The sequence below is a fragment of the Macrobrachium nipponense genome, chromosome 20, assembly GCF_015104395.2.
Source record: "Macrobrachium nipponense isolate FS-2020 chromosome 20, ASM1510439v2, whole genome shotgun sequence".
In the NCBI taxonomy this organism is placed as follows: Eukaryota; Metazoa; Arthropoda; class Malacostraca; order Decapoda; family Palaemonidae; genus Macrobrachium; species Macrobrachium nipponense.
The window spans coordinates 30,308,225-30,327,570 of NC_061089.1; the positions used below are offsets into that span (position 1 = coordinate 30,308,225).

Here is a 19,346-nt window from a genome sequence, read left to right on the forward strand (position 1 = left end):
TTAAAAGGAAATCCCACAGTTCCCTGAGATGGAAGTCCCCCGTTCACTTATATTTGCACTGAGCAGCTGTGTCGGAGTCAGCGCCAAATGAGGTCTATTGTTGGGACTTTTTTTTAATATTATTATTCTTGGAGTTTGTTTTCGTATTTATATTTCTAACTTATTTCTAGGCTGCTGGTATTTGAGGGGTGACTGTGACGAGGAGTCACGATGGGTGAGATCGTGGGTGGAAGTCGAATGTTTTGGGTACATGTGACACACTGGGTGAGAAGCGCTGACGATGAATTTCCACAATATTTGCCCTCAGTCAGCTGCATTTCAGAGGTGATCGTGAACGAAAAGTCATGACGGACGTGATCAGGCCGCGAGAGGGCGGGAAGACAACAGGTTTTTAATGTAACGTGAACATGGTGTATGTGACAGATTGGCCCAAAGACGGAGAAGGTTAGTGTCAGGTCGCTTTTAGAAATGGTTCCGTGCGAAGACGTTTGTACAGCCAGGAAAACTTCTCTTTTGTGTGACGTCGTGCAGGAATGTCTCACGTGTTTTCCTCCTTTGCATTTGTTTATACTTAGCTGCCTCTCTCTCTCTCTTCATCTCGTTCTCGTCTCCATCATTTCTAGCTCTCTCTCTCTCTCTCTTCTTGTGAGAAGCATTCATTTTATTTTGTAGAGAGTGAGTTAACAGCTTCGACCTTTCGGTGTCATTTTACCTCGATGCTTTTATCAGATAATCGTTATATCTCACATTCTTTCAGCTGATTATCTTGTACATTTCAAGTGGGCCCGATGATATCGGCGCATCTAATGAGTTACAATGTTTGACCTCAGTAGCTTTGCCTAATGGACGAAGCTTTACAGCAAATTCTAATGATAGGAGGTCGTCTTCAAACCGGGATACCAATATTCTCTCATGGGACAATGCTCTCTCTCTCTCTCTCTCTCTCTCTCTCTCTCTCTCTCTCTCTCTCTCTCTCTCTCTCTCTCTCTCTCTCAGAATATCGTTTAAAAGCGAGAAATATATCAACTCCTCAAGAAGGAGGAGGTGATTTCCGAAGAGTTGTGTGACAGGCAGAGATCCCGGAATTTCAGTACTTATAATCATCTCGCTCTAGTACAAGGGTGAAGGAATGAGAGAATTCATGAGTGATTCGTTATCTGGTCTAGTTTTACTAGAGCTATCAGTCAGTGTCATAGTGACACCTGCGTCCTCAAATATATTATAGCGCTTTTTTATTCGTTTAAAGTGTTTTCATAGTGGATATAACTTGGTGGTGAAGGCTTGCAGCGTTTATCGTGGGACCATTATTTTTTCACTCAACTGAAAAAGGTATGCTTTGCTTACATAGGTTTTGCATACTCACACGTACACACACTACATACTTACATGCTCACACACACACACACACACTTACATTTCTCACACACACACCACACACACAACCACACACACAACACACACACAACACACACATATATATATATATATATATATATATATATATATATATATATATTGTGTGTGTGTGTGTGTGTGTGTGTGTGTGTGTGTGTGTGCTTGCGTGTTAGTAGACTAGGTAATTTGAATAAATATCTTCATACTTTTTAATTTGCAGTGTGTAATAAAACCGTTATTTCATAGTTGGAGGGTAACTTGTATAATTTGTTCTCACGTTGATAGTAATTTCATTCTAGTGCTAAACTAGGGAAATAAATAAGGTAGTTATTTATTAATTTATTTTAAGGCTCCCTGTCCTCCCATAGATCTTCATTATATGGCTTGCATAATTGTTATGGTCTAACACTTATATCACTTCTGGTTTCTCAAGTTGCTAAAACACATATTGACCAGAGTTCCGTTTATAAATTAAACTTGTGATTTTGTACTGTTGTCTTTCATAATATTGTTTGCTTCTTGTTTTTCAATTCAGGACGTTATTTTTTTTTTAATTGCTGCTATTTTCTTTTTGTGTGATCAGTTAACAGCTTCCTCTTCCCTCCCTTTATTCGTGTTCAGTTTGTGTTGTGTTCTGATTAGATTGTCGTTTAGATATTTCATGTGGCACAACACCGTATTTTACTCATAATTTTACGGATCATCCTAAGTTTCAGTATTTATGAAGCGTTTATTGTCTGTGAGATTATATAGTCGATGATGTGCTTAGAGTGTAATCAATGCTTCATTTTCTGTGAGCTTGTATAACCGATGATGTGCTCAGAGTATATTTCTGGGTTTTTGCGAATATCTTAGTTTCCACCGACCTGTGTATGAGAGGCCCTCTCATGTGCCTTATGACTAGGTGAATATGTAACAGCATCAGCATGTCCCCCCGTGTTCATGCATCCCTTTTCTTAACCAGAAAACTAATATCTCAACCGAAGCTGTCATAAGCAAAAGATTAATGTTTTACGTAACGAAAGATTTGTTCGGGTCATTAGAAACCCCTTTGTGGTTATCAATGTTATTATCTCCTCTTAATCTTGTACTACAGATTGATAAACTTTTTTTTTTTTTGTGATGATATAGATTTGCTCTGTGTTTGTCTTTCAATATTGTCCAAATTTCTGAAACATGACGATATAGCCCCTCATAAAATCGTATTGTCTTGAACATTTGCGTGTATATTATAAGAAGTTAATATTTTTTTTCCTTAATATACAAGACGACATGTTTAAAATAAATACGGAGACGTCTAAACAGGTATTTTGAGAATCCATTGAAAGCTTATGAATGAAAGAGAGACAAAGCAGGCCGTTGTACGGATAACCAGACCGAGGTATATAGAATAACTAACTCATTTTATATACCTTGGCCCAGACTACGACTAGAAATGACTGGTATGAAGTCTTCGAGGGGAAAGAACCAGGATTATTGTAGAAGAAGTGAATGGGATTCTAATACCATGTCTGCGGCGGAGTCTCAATTTTTCATTACAAATTACTCGTGCCGTAATTTTCATTCCTTTATTTTTATTCATTTGTTTATTTTTTATTATTTTGGATCACTCCCTTTTTCTAAAAGGATTTATTTAACCCGAATTCTTGAGCCAATAGCTGTAAACGTCCTCTGAGAGGTCCAATAAAATCTGTTTCGTTTCTTGCCGTAACCAGAGCCGTTACAAAGGTTGAGCGATACTATTTCATCTGCCGGGCTGACTTTGGGAGGTCTCTCCTGTCGGCCCTCCCCGATCAGCCGACACGGACCCCACACTCCTCATTTTTCATTGTGACAGTTACAGCTCAAGTTTTCCCCTAATTATCTGCAGTTGTGAATGGGTTCTAATATTATATATATTTATATATATATATATATATATATATATATATATATATATATATATGAAAAAATTTATAAATACATATTTACGTGATTCCTTGCGCTTTAGTGTGTATATAATATATATATATATATATATATATAATACATATATATATATATATATATATATATATGTATATATATATATATATATGTCGGTGCGTGTGTGTATCTGAGTCAAGATTATAGTGTATAAAAAACTTGTGAATATTTATATGCATCACACGTTTTCATATTTAAAAGCCAAGCACATGTTTATCCAGTCTTAATGGAAATGAGAGTCAGTGCGAAGTCATCAACCAATATTCATTGGGGAGATTTCAGCTGCGGACATTAATTTAATTGCCGTGCCATTGGCATCAGCTTTAAGGAGGTCATTCATTACCGATATGGACATCTCGAGTTATTTTAGTATTTTCAGAGTGATTCGGGGGGTGGTCTTCCATGAGCCTCACCCACTATAAACACGTTTTCGTTATATACGTTCCGTCTGGCCCCGCGTTCTGTCATCAGTTTCATTACGAATGGCTTATTTATTACTAATTGTTTTTCTTTTCACTCATAACTTGAGTATTATTATTTTTTGCATTTTATAATTATAGCTTTTCGTATTTTTCCATTTTATTGTTCTGTCTATCGATTTATCTATCTTTTTATCTATATATCTATACATGCATATATATATATATATATATATATATATATATATATATATATGTATGTATATGTGTGTGTGTATTCAACATTTTGCCCTTTCTCCTAACAGGTGTGCCTCAAGAGAAAAAAAACATCTTGGATCGATAATAATATAAATATAATAATGTAATGATAATAATAATAATGTGGCCCTGGACGTATTTCTGTTACATCACATTATCATGTCCTAAGACATGGATATCAAACACAAATTCCTTCAAGTCACCACTCCGAAGACAAGATGTTTCCAAACCTGTTTGCAGGATTTCTAAGAAAATAGGTTAATGATATTTGCTGGGCTGAGTACATAGTAACTGCAGAGAGAGAGAGAGAGAGAGAGAGAGAGAGAGAGAGAGAGAGAGAGAGAGAGAGAGAGATTTGCCTGATTTGCCTACTCAGAATGTATACAGAGTTACAAGTGAAGGCGGGCTGAAGATGTTCTTTGTTGACTTTTCTCAGGTATAACTGCGAACCAGTTTCTCACCCAGTTTCCGACCACGCAATATTTATGCAGAGGTTTTTAGTATGAAGTTGCCAGTCCTGTGACGTATAATAGTGGTCATCTATCCAAGTAGTGACCCGTATAAAATAGCTTCATTCTTAACCATTAGGTAGACTGCGTGGCGAAAATAAATTATTATTATTTTTATGTATGCGTTACGGTTAACCTTGGTGTTTTCTTATTAAAATAATTATTTTTCGTAGTTTCATCCTGAGAATATTGTATTTTTCTTAAAATAAAGACCTTACACAATACAAGACAAATATATTAGTCCACATGGCCATATAAAATCTTTTCTATTAAATTTTGTCTATTGCGCAGAAGTTCAGACATCGGTACTTCCCGAAAGTAGAAGTATATAACTCCAAAGGTGTCCTTAGCGTCCTCCAACAGTTCGCTATGCTAAAAAGTCGTTATGTTCTTCGATAAGCCCCGTAGGGAGCTAATGCCGTCAGTGCACCTCACGGAGTGCACTGTATGCATTACTAAAGGTTCTTTGCAGCGTTTCTTCGGCAACTAGCTGCAACGCCTTTCATTCCTTTTACTCTACCTCCATTCATATTATCTTCCATCATGCTCTCCACCTTCTCTTAACAATTATTTCATAGTGCAACTGCGAGGTATCCCTCCTGTTACACCTTTCATACCACCTACTGTCAGTTTCCTTTCCAGCGCTGGATGACCTCATAGATCCAATGCTTGGCCTTTGGCCTAAACTATATTCCATTCCATTCCATTCGATGGGGTAATTTTTCAGGAACAGCTGATCTTCTGAGTGCAAAGGCATCGCTCATTTTCAGTCTCTTATGCTGGAGGAAGTATGATCTCGCTTTTTTCCCCCTCTCTCTTTCTCTCAAACAAACGCGTCCCTTATTGTAAAACTAAGTGTTTAAGATTCCTTGAATGTAACCTTTATCTATGCCGTTGAATGCAAATGTTTTGTTATAACTTTTGATTGTTCTTTAGGTTTGAATGTTACTTGGCGGTCACCGAGAAGTACGTCTCATAGTTAAGGACTTTTGGAGATACCAGTTTTGTGGTCTGTGTGTGCGCGTTGCGTGTGTGTGTGTGTGAGAGAGAGAGAGAGAGAGAGCTCTTTCAGATAATTTTTTTAACCGTCGGTGAATGCGAGAGACACTTCTTTAGTAGTCTTTGAGAGAGAGAGAGATAGAGAGAGAGTACTACAAGTTTGAAAATCGACGCCTTTTATAAGAGAGAGCGACAATGGGACAAGCAGCATAGTGCCCTTTTCTAGCACAGGCCAGAAGAAAGCAAGAAAAGGGGAAGAGAAGAATGGACCGTGGAGCGCCATCACGGAGGAAACGAAAGGAAGACCTCTCGTAGGAAATTCTGAGAATCAGGAGCAGGACGAAAATTCCAAAGCCTGGCAGTAGAGAGAAAGGTACTGAGCCGCGTCATACCAGGACGACTGATCATCACAGACACAGACTAAACGTAAAAAGAACTCATCAGAACAGTGAGACCCAAATCTTACCTGTGGAAAGAGAGAGAGAGAGAGAGAGAGTCTTGTAGCGAGGAGGGAGAAGTTCGAGAGATGTGGTGAGAGAGAGAGAGCGGTCATTCATCAGAGGGATTCCTTGAGAATTGATCCAGTCGTGGAAAGGCCAAAAAAAAAAAAAAAAAAAAAACGATCCTACCAGATCGAGAGCAATGCCGGATCGAGTAAGTCCAGCTTAAAGCTTTATTAGCCTAATCGAAATGAAGAAAAGCTTTAATGGTATCTAAAATATACAATTTTTTAAAGGAGATTTATGAACTATTAGATTTGGCACCAAAAATTCTGATAAAGAGTAATATTATTATTATTTTTTTTTAATATACTGAAATTCGCTGTAATTTGGAAGCAAAAAAAAAATGAAACTATGTGAAGATAGTGTAAGAATTGGAGTGTGACTCCATGAGCGTTGATTACGCAACAAACCTCATCAAGGACTTTGCGGTGCAGGAGTGAATGTTGCGGTAAGCTTGATAATTGAAGCCGGTAAAACGACCAGCGTAATGGTGACAGTAAACTACTACAGTTCGAAACTTACTAGCAACTCTTCCTTCATATCCCGAATTCCCCCATACCCTTCACTTTTTATAGGATCTCTTAATTGGCTTGTTTATTTTCGCGAGAAAAGGTAGGTGTCCTTATCGCAGTACTTCTAACGCCTCCGAGTTCGTGCTGTTCCCATCGTAGTCTGGTGCCTTTCTCGACTTTATATACCTCCAAGAGAGTTGGAAGAATGTTGTGTGTTCTCACCCGAGTTTGCCTGCCTCTGACTGTGAGCAAGATATCCCAAGAACAAAGTGAATATACAGATTTTGATGCATCTACGCAGGGTAAAAATTCATTCAGAGCCTCCATCAGAAATTCAGTGCTGGTAGGGATCGCTATAGATTTTTCTGTCGATTGTTGTCATTTCGCAAAAAAAAAAAAAAAAAAAAAAAAAAAAAAAAAAAAAAAGTTTTCTCCTCACTTATATTATTTCTGTAATTAGAAATTTCATTTTCTGATATAATGAAGGTTCGGATTCATTTTTAATTGATATTCAATGTGCGTTTTCAGATCCCACAATAAGCTGTAGGTCCCGTTGCTTCATAACCAATTGGTTCCTAGCCACGTAAATAAAAATCTAATCCTTCGGGCCAGCTCTAGGAAAGCTGTTAATCAGCTCAGTGGTCTGGTTAAACTAAGATACAATATTCATACTTTGGTTGCTCACTGGAACGAGAAAAGAAATATCTATGGGATCAACAAAACTGCGAGGCTTACAGTTTCGTATTTCATTCTTGCGTTTCCATGGCTTGTTCTGGGTAATCTGTTTGAACTCGGATTTACTTTTTTTCGTTCATTTCATCTCGGCATAATTTTCATTGATACTTAATTCCTTCCTAATATTAATTCTCAGTATCATTCTTTTTTTAATGAAATTTATGTATTATTGTGATTCTGAGCAAAGTTACATTCCTGGAAAAACAGTTTTCTTGGTGTTAACTTTTTTTTTTTTTTTTTTTTTTTTAACTCAACTGCACAAGTTACTGGTCATTTCTTTAGACAGATAGACAGCCTGGAATTCCGGTGTAAGTTTTAACTCTGAGCAGATTGAGCGACTGAAAGCGTGCCAAGACTGCATCTCAAATTTTAATGCACAGCCGGTGACTGAAAGAGCCTTAATCACTCAGGACAAACCAGGATCAACTTTACGTCGAGGGTGAAGATGCAAATCAAATATGACTACGAATGATGACCTTGAAGTCTAGAAAGTGCAAGCTAGGAAGCCCTTTATTCTCCTGTTTTTCCTGAATCGTCTCTTCTTTTGTACCACACTTGATTGGAACAGCCATGTCATTCTCGATAGTCTCGCCGTAAGAAAGAAAAGACATCCGCCATTTGGGTCTCAACCGCCTTAGTCTGGATGTATCATAATGGGAGGATTGAGACATCTAATCTGGATGAGGCTGGTAAAAGGACGTCGAGAGGAGGAATGCGATTTCCTTGATCTGTTTGTATTAATAAAACATATCGTGGTGATGTGTTGTGCCCTGCCTGCACAAGGAAGGGACATATGACTTGTAAAAGACAAGTGATTTGCCTCCGCGCAACGGTCCGTCAACACCTGCTTTGAACTCGTTAGAAGCGACCCCGAAATGGATGTGTGGCTACGAGCAATATTGCAGGTAAGCAACGGACGTGAAACCACCGTGATTCCTTCGCAATGACCGATTGTGGTCAATTCTTTTCTTGACGCTTAGCTCCCCTGGTGGTCCCACCCCTTTCAAGCACGCAGCAAGAGATAGAGAAAGACAGAGAGCCATTAGCGACAGTTTTTCATTGCAGGTTTGCTATTGTGTTGCAACACAATTTTACCTTTCATATTTCCAGTTCAGAAGTAAAATTATGCTTATTTTTACGTTACCAAAAGCAGATTATGCTTTCTCTTTACCTCAGATACAGTTAGGTTGAATAACTTCAGAGCAAAGGAAATATTCTTAAACTCATATTTTATATATATATATATATATCTATATATATATTATATATATATATATTATATTATAAATATGTATACATATATCACTCGCCCTTTCTCTTATATATATATATAATATATTATATTATATATATATATAATATATATATATATATATATTAGAGAAAAGGCGAGTGTGTGCAGGCTAGAGATGAGCAGTGTAGAATGCGTAGAGGAAGGGGTAGACGAGCTGCTGATGGCAGTTGATGGTATGGAAATTTTTCCCACATGTCACTATATAGTATATATATATATATATATATATATATATATATATATATATCTATATATATATATATATGGGAACAAGGTGACTATAGATGTTACCAAGACGTTCAACCTGTATCTGCAAAGTTGGGGAAGAACCTTCGCTTTTGACACACTTCATCCCTATACCGTCCTACGTTATCTCTATGAAACAAAATCCAGTGCTAGATCATGATCCTTTTCATTTAAGATAACTTTTATATATCTTGGTCCTTGTATTAACTTATTTCTCTCGTTTTGGAACTCAATATTTCTCAGTGTTCTTTTCAACGCCATCTGTGTTTTTCTCCGTTCTACTCTTCCATATGAGAGTTGGCCCAACTTCAACTTCATGTATCCTAACGTGTATGTGTGTGTGCGTGTGTGTGTGTTGCCTGTATCACCCCCAACGTCTGCTAGAAATGTTTGGTATATATTCCTACTCTATTCTTGGAGGCACGCCTTTAGGAAGGTCACAATTGCTTTTGATGAAAGTGAGGAGTTGCACAATGACTGGATGTTTAAGATATAATGGAGAGAATTAACTCTGCTATTTGAACTTTAATGATCGTAAGAATAATAGATTTTTTCGTGTAATGTAAGAAACACAGGCAAAAGGCTTCCGAACTTTCCAACTGTAGCTTTGTTATAAGTTTACGATGGAAAGCAGATATAATGAGTCCGAGTTCTAACTCGATCAAGCAGCCTTTATTGTTCTATTCCGGAAAACCAGAAGTAATTTCAGTACACTTTTATTTGAAGATTTGTGTGTTATTCAGGTAATTTTGTTAACCCTTTTCTTCGGATTTTATAAGAGAACGACGACATTTCAAAGCTTTAATGGCGTTAAATCTTCAATGATATGAAGCAATCTTTTGTCCCGCGTTTGTTTCTGATTAAATTTGCAAATAATCTTTTTTTATATATATATAAACATACCACGATGACCCTTCGCTGAGTGACCCAGACTCTCCTCTCTTCCATTATCTCAGTTGGGTCGGTGTGGGTTAAAGCACTCGCGACCTCGACATAAAAAGATTGTCACAAAGATTTGTTTATCGCTGCTATAAATGACAGATAATCTCGTATGAACCAGCGTACATGGGAGAAATCTCTTTGCCATCAAACTTGTTCGCTGAAGATTCAGAAAGAAAATTTTGGTTTTGAATCAATTAAGACCTAATTGAATTTATATTAGCAAGAAATATGAGAGAGAGAGAGAGAGAGAGAGAGAGAGAGACAGCGGTGCAAGCTTAGTGATGAAAATGCATACCTTTCCGTTAATAAGGTGTGCATTGTCAGTTTTGATGACCGTTTTTCCTTTGACTAAGAAGAAACCGGTTTTTAAAAGGTCGTTCGTTGGCCTGCAAAGCCCACATGGTAGAAGAAACTGTTCACGCAACTTGATCTCCGCCCTTGAAGGATTCACTTCCCCCGCCCCCCTCCACCCTACTCTGTGTACACGCGCGTATGCGCACCTTGGTTTACCTGTGAGATGAGAGAGTTGGCAGGGCGGTTTGAGTCGGTAGATACTGGTAATACCTGGACTACCCAATATGCCATCAGGTTAAAACAATTATGCCGAGTCATGGCTGCGCCCGCGGACATATTTCCTTGCGGATAAGAATGTTCTCGCGAGACAGTCCCCCGCAAACTCATTAGTGGGTGATTTATGACTTATGTTTATTTTCGTTTTTAAGCTCAGTTCCTTTATTCCCCATGAAACGTGATTTACCTACGGCGTAAGTAAAAGGGGAAATGAAGCCCTCTTGGGAAAAATGAGGTGCGACGGTCAGGTTTGCAAAGCGTGTGGAACATTTGGTCTTTGCTTGGGAGTATTTCGTTTTTATATTCAGCGATTATTGCCGTTTCTGTTTGATGGAAAAGTCAGCAAAACCATTCTTGTCATGTTTGCGGAAAGCATTTGAGATTTGCGGTCCTTCCTTGCATATACTATATAGTTAAGAATGCTGAATTTCGGCTCAGTTATATGGTGGTACTATACTAGATGGCATCTGTGGAATACTCTAGGGAACCGAACCGAAATATGATATTTTTGTTCAATCATGATAAAACAGTCTATTGATACTATAAACAAATTAGCGTATTGATCTAAAGCATATATTACACAACTTATTGGCCTAGGCTTTTAAATTTTTCTTCTCAGAGCACTGCACTTACAGTTACCCATACACACGCGCACACACAAACACACACACACACACACACACACACACACACACACACATATATATATATATATATATATATATATATATATATATATATATATATATATTACATATATATATATACTATATATACTATATATATATATATATTACATATATAAGATATATGTGACTTCAAAATATAAGCGAATACTACAGGAAAATGACAGACTGAAGTTCAGTGCCAAACTGAACATCTGGCTGTCATTTTCCTGTGGTAATCGCTTATATATATCTGTGTGTGGTTGTGTGTGAAATATTCCCCTTCAAAATAAAGTATTCGTGGTATATAGCAAGTTCGATATCAAACGATATTTGTGGCTTAATACTTGTTAATATAAAAAGTCTTGTATGTATAAGAGACAAAAAATTCAGTAAAGGGTCCGAACAGGACCGAAAGTACTTGGCTATCTCGCTTTTTCATTTTTTCCTTCGTGGTGAAAAACCTTTATTTGTATATACGTATATATATATATATATATATATATATATATATATTGTGTGTGTGTATTACTAATATATTTAGTCTCACAACTTATCAGTAAACGGCGAGATGGCAGTGCTATTAGACACATTCATGTCGGTGAACGTGACGGTATAGTTGGTATTAATTGCATTTTGTAGAGTTCCTAATACCGACCCAGGGACATTCAACGCAATTCTGATGTTTCCATTGTTTTAGTCTTTTATCAAATGTCGAACTTCCACAAGATATTCTTGGAAAACGGAAGCAAATTTTATTTCGACTGGTGAAGTCATTTGGACGCGCCGTCTCCGTTGATCCCAAGATGGTTAGATAGAGCCTTGGTTGATTCCCTCCCGCTGTGTTTACTTACGCTTCATATCCGCCACAGGAAATGACGTTATCATAATGATCGATGCACTGGGTCTTTTTTCCACTTTTATACCCCAGTGTGATGATGGGGTGGAGAAGTCTGTTTCTTCACCAGCTCGCTCTCTCTCTCTCTCTCTCTCTCTCTCTCGTATTATGTCTACATCCTTAATTTTTATATATATCAGACATAATTTTTTTGTCGCTTTTCATGAGAGGGATTGCGTCATCAGTTCGAAAATTAACTACTGATCTACAGTAAAATAGAATCGCATTAGTCATATCATTCTAGAATTACACTGAATAATAACAGGCACAATATATATATATATATATATATATATATATATATATTATATATATATATATATATATATATATATATATATATATAGACGTTTTAATGATGGCTGGTTCACAGATTTCCCTGAATAATGAATGAATTTCGGTGGTATTGTTCTAACCATTAGTGCTGATAAGTCATTGTGTCCTCTCAGATTATTTTGTTTTGTATAATTCATTGACTCTGTAGGCGTTAATTAGCTTCAGCTGAGTAAGTGTTTCCCAGAGTCAATGTCCTGTTCGTGAGGGTTTTTCAAGTCACGATTTTATACTGTTGCTTTCCATCCAGTAATCAGTTTTGAATTCAGAACCCCTTTGACGTAGGTTGTCTTTGCACTTTGCTCCTTGTCGCTGTTGTACATATAACTTTTTGTTTTAGTAATCATTTATTTTTGTAAGTTTGTTGTCATCTAAATATCCATAGAGTAGGTTAACGATTGTTCAAAGAAGAAAGAGGGAATTGTTCGAGCAAATCCTTATGTACAGATTCGGAAATAATACACTCTTGCGTTCAAAGGTAAAAATTAAATGATCTTAAGATTCTCCAAGTAAGAATTCTGGCTCTGCTGATAATGTGCAGACTTTGTAAAGAGATGGCTCCAGTAGTTGGGCCACCTTGCTTCTTTTGTCACTCTTCATTCTTGTGGGTTATGGTGGGCGGTGGACCATGGACAAGTATCCTGTATGAAAAGTGGGTAACGAACAGAAAAAGTTTGGGAACCACTGATCTAGACCTTTAGTATGGTTTTATAACTTCATGACTAAGTTTGGTCGCCTGAATCTGAAGTCACAGTCCAGAGGGTATCGGTTTCTTATGCCTGGAGGATTTGAAACAAAGCTGACCAGAACACCTCGCAAAAGGTCTATTCCCCCAAAAAAGTTGCATTCTCATATCTCCCAAAACTAATCACTTGCTGCCAGTTAGGAGGCCCACCTTATAGTGTAATGTTTTTGTAAAAATTTGCCAAGAACTTTTTTGCGTCATCCTACAGACAAGCAGCTCAGCAAACCGCACCAAAAAGAAAGCCTTGTGGGAGGTAATAACTCCTCACTGGTTGTGAAATAACGAATAAACTCAAAGGTGAGTTTTTATTATCTCCGGTTTTACTCGTGAAGTGAAAAAATGGTGTTTTGTTTCGCTTACATAAACATACTTAATATAATTGCACTTTCATATTTAAGTTGTAAACTAGCCTGCCTTATTTTACTGTATGTGCTGATATTCGTCTTGTTTTTGTTCACTTTTTTTAAAGATTTGCGAGCAGATGTTTTGCTAAAGTTGGTTGAATTCCGCTGAAATAGCAATGAAGTTTACGCTTCGTCTTGATGTTTCGGGATTATGTATTGTTCTGTTTTGACTGAGGTCGTGCTTTCTTTGCTAAAGTCACACGTTAGGGTTACGAATCTTTCTCTCTCTCTCTCTCTCTCTCTCTCTCTCTCTCTCTCTCTCTCTCTCTCTCTCTCTCTCTCAATACATTAGTGGTTACCAATAGCTCTCGTAATCTTTCCGTCACTTTAAGCATCACAAAGTGACGGAAAGATTGCGAGAGCTATTGGTAACTACTAATGTATTCAGAGAGCGAGAGAGAGATTCGTAGCACTAACGTGTGAATTTAGCAAAGAGAGCACGACCTCAGTCAAAACAGAGAAATATATAATCTAGCAGAACGTTCGCCAACAGAAACAGCCATTGCAAATCTTCCACTCTACGTCTCTCCGTCTCTCCTGTCTCTTTATTTGTTTCCTTTCCTTGAACAACTTAGTAGTTACCGCCAAATAGTACTCGGCAGCTCTCTCTCTCTCTCTCTCTCTCTCTCTCTCTCTCTCTTCCAGAAGAAATCGGGTGTGCTTATTAGCGCATTCAAGAAACCGTAACGAAATTCCGCGCTCGGTGCACTGTTTATCACTTCGTATCCTAAGCTTGGCAGGTTTTCTATGAACCTATTCTAAACACCCGGTGGATATTTGGTAAGTCATGTCGATGCGCTGGTTCATAGACGTCTGTTTTCTTCACATCCAAACAAGAACTGTAAAGAACTTGGATCTGGGGGAGTCCTAGGGTTTTGCCAGATAATGTGAGTTTTTGACTAGCTGTAGATACTTTCTTATTTTTGTTAAAAGATGTTGGCGAAGACATGAACTAAAAATAAAAGAAAAAAAATCAGGAGGCAAAATCCCCGTGTTTGCCTTCCGGAGAATCAAAACCTTAAAATGTCCCGTTAAGAAACTTTTAATCATTATTAACAATAGCAACTTTAGATTTGAGAGAGAGAGAGAGAGAGAGAATTTGTGGCAGAATAAGTTGGACAATAAATGCTCTTAATGGTAAACATTTCCAAGTGGAACCAATATAGACTGCGAAGGTATTTAGGCTGCATCGAAAAACTCAAACAAAAAAAGGAATTTTTTATTTTTTCTGTTTTATTTCATATTCAATCGTTGGCCCGGCTAAGAGGACAAAATAACCTTTCTGACATGAAGGTGACCTTTGATTAGGTCTCTTTAGACCAATTTTTATCCCTAGGCGGATAGTGTTTTCAGTGCACCTCATGCGGTGCGCTGTAGGCATTAGTGAAGGTTCTTTACAGCGTACCTTCGGCACCTAGCTACAACCCCTTTCGTTCCCTTTACTACACCTCCTTTCATATTATCAATCTTCCATCTTAATTTCCACCTTCTCCTAACAACAATTGATTCGTAGTGCAACTGCGAGGTTTTCTTCCTGTTCAAATCTTTTGCTGTCAATTTCCGTTTCAGCGCTGGATGACCTCGTATCTCCCAGTGCTTGGCCTTTGGCCTAAATTCTATATTCAATTCAATTTAAACCAATTTCAGATCGACAGACGATCTGTCAAAAAAAAAAAAAAAAAAAAAAAAACAAAAAAAAAAAAAAAAAAAAAAAAAAAATCTGCTCTTTCACTTCTCAGTCGCTTTACCATGCTGCTGACGCATGAAGCAGTTTTCAGTTAAGTCCCAATGGTCTATGCGATGGTGGGTAGGGCATTTATTTATTTATAAAATAATCGCCATCCAAGTACTGACCAGACCCAATGCTGCTTAGCTTCATTACACGAGTAGTCAGTGGTGTAGTGAACGTATTACTCCCTGGCACTCACCCAGTAAAAAAAAAAATGAAAAATAATAAAAGAAATCTTGGGAGGGGATTTTATCGCAAGCCCAAAACTATTTAGTCATTAGCAGTAGTTAGATAGTTGCAGGAGTAGGTAAATCTTAGACATGTCATTTCAGAGAATTTTTTTTTTAATCTTTTATTACAAAAATACAATTATATTCCAATAATTTATATTATTTGGATAATTCTGTTAATACAAAAATATAAATATAAACTTAAATAACAAACTTAAATAACATTTTGTTTCAAAATCAATATAAATCAAAATCAGAACGTATAGTTTAAAAAATCTTTGGTTACATACTTGTAAATATTGATTGTACATCTATATTTAATATACATCCTTTGTGCTTCTAATTTATTTTTTAAAAGAACAGTTACCTTTTGGCAGCTATTGTTGTGTTTATAACACATCCACAATCAATACAAATAGCCGGTGATCAACAAACTGGCAGTGTTTTTATCAACAATTGATTTTGCTTCTATATCATAGAATAATAGTTTCAAGAAACTATAATCATTTAGTTTACGCATTTCCTAAGAACAGAATTAAACCATTTCACTATATTTTTCTTTTCTCTACAGAAGTAAAAAATATGCATTTGATACTCGTTTTCACCACATTGGTCACATTTTGAGTCTTCTTTTAATTTCAACATATGGAGCCTTTGTTTTGTTGCTAGTGACTCATGAATATACCTAAACACAAATTCCCTTTCCTCCACTTTAATGAATGTGCTATTAACATTTCCCCAAATATTTTTAAGAAAATCAAGCATATTAATTGCGCGGTTTGTAGTATTCCTGATTCATTTCCTTGACGCGCATACAACGTCTACGTAGTAAAGTGTGGCTTGGTTATGCTCTTTTCTTTTCCGTTGTTAATATAAAAAACAAAAAGATGGCTGCTTCACTCCGTAGAGGGTTAGTGGCGTCAGTGCACTGTAGACATTACTTAAGGTGTTTAGCAGCGTGCCTTCGGCCCCTAGCTGCAACCCAAATTCGTTCTTTTTACTGTAAATCCTTTCATATTCTCTTTCTTCCATCTTATTTTCCACCGTCTCCTAACAATTGGTTCATAGTGCAACTGCCGGGTTTTCCACCTGTTACACTTTTCAAACCTTTGACTGTCAATTTTCCTTCAACGCTGAATGACCTCATAGGTCCCAGTGCTTGACCTTTGCCCTAGATTCTATATTAAATTCAATTCAATTCTAGCGCATGCGTTAATGTAGTTAAAGGCAATCGGTGGGAGCGATTCTTTTCTTCCAAACTGGCCTAACCAATGGACCTGGGATTCAGGGAGAGAGAGCGCGAAGTGCGACCAAGACTATTGGGAGCTTCCAGCCATGTATAGATAACCTCAATTCGGCGCGGTTGCGGTTGTCACCTGAGGTCATATAGTAGAGCTTTTCTCCAGCTCCCTTCCACTGTCTTACCTGATGCCACAATAGGAGGGTCTCCAAGCCATCCATATATTTTGTGTTCCTCATTTGGGTGGGTCCCTTGATTCACCTTTGAATTCGTCTTCATAACACGAGCATTTTTTTTTGATTGGATAACACATTAATCCCACTCCTTTCATATTAGGTGTAATGCACCTTCATGGACTTCTTCACATGTGGTATTATTATTATTATTATTATTATTATTATTATTATTATTATTATTATGATTGCTGTCGTTGTTATAGAATAAACCAAAGCCTTGATTTACATGCACAACGAGCTTTCGGAAAATATGAATCAACGGACGTACCACGTCGAAAACAGACCCGTGAGAGAGTTCCTCAGTTCTCTTGAGAAAATCTGAAGCCTGGACGATGGCAAGAAGTAGGAAAATGCCATTTGTCTTAGAAATGAATTGTATGATTATGAACACTAATGGAGACAAACTATGTGCGGGATATGGTCAGTTTTCTTATATATACATATACACACACACACACACACACCACACACACACATATATATATATATCTATATATATATATATATATATATATATATATATATGTAGTATATATATATATATATCATAGTAGATATATATATATATATATATATATATATCTTATATATATATATAATATATATATATATATATATATATATATATATATATCTATATATATATATTTAGGTTGACCTTGTTTGTTCTCTGTTGAAATTCCAGCAATAAGAAAACTTTAAAGAGATATTTTTCTTATTGAAGACTGGAAATTGAGGGACTGCTTCTAATGAGAATAATTTCTGCCTTAGTCATAAGAACCATTGGCCAGTAATAGAAACTTCAACAAAGTTATAAAAAAAACAGTGAAATGGGAATGACTGAATATCATGCAGAAATATTGTGTCGGAATGACATAAAATTAAAGCGCAGAAATATGATAATTTAACAAGAAATAATAAAGAAGGAGACCCTTGCTAAAACAAAAATAAGAAAGTACTTGGTTGGTAGTATTTTTATAAAATATATTTCTGTCCATTGAATCTTGAATTCACTAGTTTTGGGATAGACACATTATAAGCTCAAATGGTTTTGTGTGCATTAGGTAAAGAAAGGATAGCCTGAATATGGAATTGATAATCTATCAAAATCGACCTAAAATGCAACTGCAATTGCCACAATAAATGCAAAATAGAAGCAGCAAGATTAACAAAGGATGTTGCGCCCAGGGATGTAATACGAATTGCACTGGTTGAATATCAGAGTGAAAATACAATGTGTAATGACTCATCACACTATCAAGACGGATGTCCAAAGTGTTTAAGAGATTTGCTGTTCATACGATAGCCAACGAACGCAGCCAACATAAGACTAGCTGCAGAAGTTTTGGAACCTTGCAATATTCAGCTTCAATATTATGCAGTAAGCTCCTACTTAATAGGCGGACTGAAAATCTCAAGTCATCCAAGGTGAATGGAAGACTTTCTTTTTTCATGAGTGCTATGATGGTGTACATTTGACAATTAATATGCAGTGCACCGAATGGTTCTGCGTAACTCTCTTCATACGCGTATCTCCGGGGGATGAGTAAGTGATCCTTTTAAATATAATGACATTGAAGCGACATGAATTTGTTTGTCATGTCAGCATTATCGTTACACCCAGTGATAGGTACCAAGCCCCAGCAAGTCTCTCTGCCTTCACAGAATTCTTGAACCAAAATACACCAGAATTTGGGATCAATCTGTCTACGACTCCGTTGAGAGAGAGAGAGAGAGAGTGGCGTGGTTGGTTTGGTCTTTGCTTCAGAGTTCGATTCTCGGGCATTCCATTGAGGCGGGTCAGAGATGTGTATTCTGGTGGTAGAAGTTCACTCTCAACAAGGTTCGGAAGTCACGTCAAGCCGTTGCTCCCGTTGCTGAGTAACCACCGGTTCCATGCAACGTAAAAACACCATACAAACAAACAAAACATAGAAATTACGAATGATATAAATAATAAAGGGAGTTTTCAACACTATAAAGAGTAACATATCGACGTCGCTTTTAGAGAGAGAGAGAGAGAGAGAGAACTACTTCGTAATTAACATAGAGATTACGAATGACATAATTAATAAGGGAAGTTTTGAACACTAGAAAGAGTGTATAACATATCGACGTCGCTTCTTAGGAGAAAGGAATATCAGTTAACTTGCTTTTATAAGCAAACAGAATTTTATTTTCCTGTTCTGTCTCTTAATTCTTCTTACTATTGTCAAGCTAATACCATTCCTACTGAAGTTCCGTTTCATGTTTCTTTGCTCAGCAACCCTTTCCAGAACTTCGGAAGTATTGTGAATCCTCATACATCTATATATTATATATATATATATATATATATATATATATATATATATATATATATATATATATAATAATATGAATAATCAGCACACAGTTACGTGTGGAACAGAAATAAATTTCTGATTCACATCAGGATCGAACCCAGGTCTTTCAATTGAAAGACGAGACCGCTGCCAACCAGGCCACACAAGTCCTAACAGAAGCTGGAATCTAAGCAC

The 19,346-nt window shown here is 36.8% G+C and overlaps 1 protein-coding gene across 6 annotated transcripts in view; it reads left to right on the forward strand.

Annotated features, from left to right (window-relative positions):
* The window catches only part of LOC135224389 (uncharacterized), a 145,863-nt gene that overhangs the window by 21,897 nt on the left and 104,620 nt on the right, over positions 1 to 19,346 (forward strand). The window contains exon 1 of one of the 6 annotated variants that reach the window (XM_064263372.1): positions 313 to 444. The exons of 4 other annotated variants lie outside the window; for them this stretch is intronic. The gene's annotated coding sequence lies outside the window, so the exon portion shown is untranslated. Of the gene's footprint in view, positions 1 to 312; positions 445 to 1,311; positions 1,330 to 19,346 lie in introns of those variants that run through there. One more of the 6 variants, XM_064263378.1, reaches the window with a different exon arrangement.